This window comes from Bison bison, unplaced genomic scaffold, assembly GCF_000754665.1.
Source record: "Bison bison bison isolate TAMUID 2011002044 unplaced genomic scaffold, Bison_UMD1.0 scf7180017860850, whole genome shotgun sequence".
Classification (NCBI taxonomy): domain Eukaryota; kingdom Metazoa; phylum Chordata; class Mammalia; order Artiodactyla; family Bovidae; genus Bison; species Bison bison.
Window position 1 is genome coordinate 4,366 of NW_011491422.1, and position 2,553 is coordinate 6,918.

A 2,553-nucleotide genomic window follows, 5' to 3' on the forward strand; every position below is an offset into this window, starting at 1 on the left:
GGTTGTAAAGAGTTGTACAAGACTGAGCAACTAGGCATAAGCACAAGCAAGCCCCTCTCAACATTAGATAACTTAGTTCACTATTTTTAGTACATTTTCTTCATTGAGTGCCTGGACTTTCTTTGAACACATTTATTTTTCAAAACCACCACTGCTTTTTTTTCACAAGATTTTTCTCTTGATGTTCTCTCTGCCAGGATGTGTTTCTCCATCTTCTCCCCAGCCTCTTTATTCTCTTTTTCAAACAATCTTGCATTTTTCCTCTTCATCTGAAACATCACTTTTCAGGAAGCCCCTTAACTTGGACAGATTTTCTCCACATACCTATTATTTTGGTAACATACATTAATCTTTATATAACTCATTCAATTTATAATTTGATATTCATTAGATAACTTATTTCACTAAGGTTTCTGTTAAACAGTAAACTGTAAGTTTCCTGAAAGTGAAGAGAGTGTCAGTTTTTACTCACTATAGTAGCCTGAAATTTACAAGGCTAAGTTTTCACCCCTTCTGTGATTTTAGACTCATGGATATAATTGTCTCCTTGATGTCTCCACTTCGGTATTTAATCTAAAAATTATAATTATGGCAATTAAGTACTTCATCCTCCCCCTAAGTAATTATCTCCCTATTTCCTCCGAATATCACAAAATGACTCCACCAACCACACAACTGCTTACAAAAATTCTAGAACCATTCTTGCTATTCCTCCCCTCTCCATCAAATCCTTTATTAGTTTCTATCATTTCTACTCTAAAACATACCCTGAACCTGCTCACTTTTCACGAGTAGACCTGTATATTCCCAGTATCTTGGTTTATAACATCTTTTCCGTGGTTATTGTAATAATTTGCTAGCCAGCTTAATTGTTTTTGCACTTGTCTCTAAAAAAGCAGAGGATCCTGACTGCTTTTCTACAAAACTCTACTAGATAGCATAAGCCTTTGTTTAAAAAATATTCTGGTTGATTTTTATGCTCTTAAAATAAAATGCAAGTTATTTATCATGGTATCATGATCAGAAAACTTTACATGACCTGGCCCATCCACATCTACTTCTACATCAAGGACCATTGTTGGCTTCACTCCCTAATCTCTAGGCATCTTTCTCTTCCTCAAAGCAAATTAAGAGTATTCCTTTCTCATCTTTGACCTTGATCTTTTATCTGCTTAGAATTATTTAATTCAAGTTTTTTGTGCAAAATCTCGTTTAATAATTCAGGCTTCAGTTCAATGTTGCTTCTTTAGGGTGATTTTTGTAACCTTGTCATTATTGGTTCCATTTGCTCAAAGAAGTCACTCTCATTGCAAAATCCTGCTTGATATTTATACTATTTGCTATATGCTGATTGTCCTTTAGATCTACTGGAAGTTCTAGAAGACCAGGAGTTATGTGTTTTTTTTTCCTCCTGCTCACTGCTATATAAAATGAGATTTAGAATAGAGTGAGCATTTATCAAATAAATATTTTATTAATGAATTTTGTCTATGAAATAAGAGCTGTACCTTCCAGAGGTATTAAAAACAAGACAAGTTTGCAAATAGTTGCCATGAGACCTAACCACTCATATCTTAAGGTACTCATATCTGATCCCTGTTGGCTACACATTTTCAATCTTGGGTCATCATATTTAAGACTTATATGATATATAAAACAGATGCCATCCTAGAAATTCTTGTTGATCTTGGTCATAAAATACAAAATTTGAATATGATTCCTATCGTGCCCAGCGTGATCCAGACATATAGGCTCGACCCTGGGATTGATGCCAAAAGTTGCAACTATTCTGTGAATGTAAGCCTACACTGAAAGAACATACTCTCTGTCAAGCTTCTTCAGACAAGCCATGAATGTTAATGCTACTGCCAAAAAGAATATCAACATTACAGCAACAGAAGAGTAATAAATGTTGGAATTTTTTAAAAAATTCTATTTGAGATGTAGGATGGGAGCCAAGAAAGTACAGTGTTGATGAGAATGATAAATGAAGATTCCACAGGGAAAGTATTCAGAGATGTCAGATGCTTCACCTGTACCAAGAAGAAAAAAGAGACCCAATATTTCCCCAAACATCATGCTGTGTTATGTGACCACCACAAAGTCAGGGTGCAGAATACTTCTTTCTGAATTTTGGGCAACCAGAATACTGTCTGACATAAACAACTGGAGAGGACAAGCATAGGTTAGTTTCCATCCAATGTAACGATAGGATCATGGTCTTCCTCTGTGCACTTGGTCTGGAATGCTGATTTGGAAGCATATTTGGGACTGATTAAACAGAAACCTTTTTTCAGGGCAGTCTTTTTTTTATATTCTACAGTTTAAACTGACTTATGTGTTCAGACACCTATGGTACTTTTTTTCTGTCCTTTGGAAATGATTCCCTATGTGATTACTTCATGACTTTTTTTGGAATAGGTAATGACCAACAATCCTTGCTTAACCTAAAGGCATAAGAAGTGTTAGTCACTCAGTTGTATCTGACTTTTTGTGACCCCGTGGAAGAAAGCAAAGAGGAGCTAAAGAGCCTCTTGATGAAAGTGAAAGAGG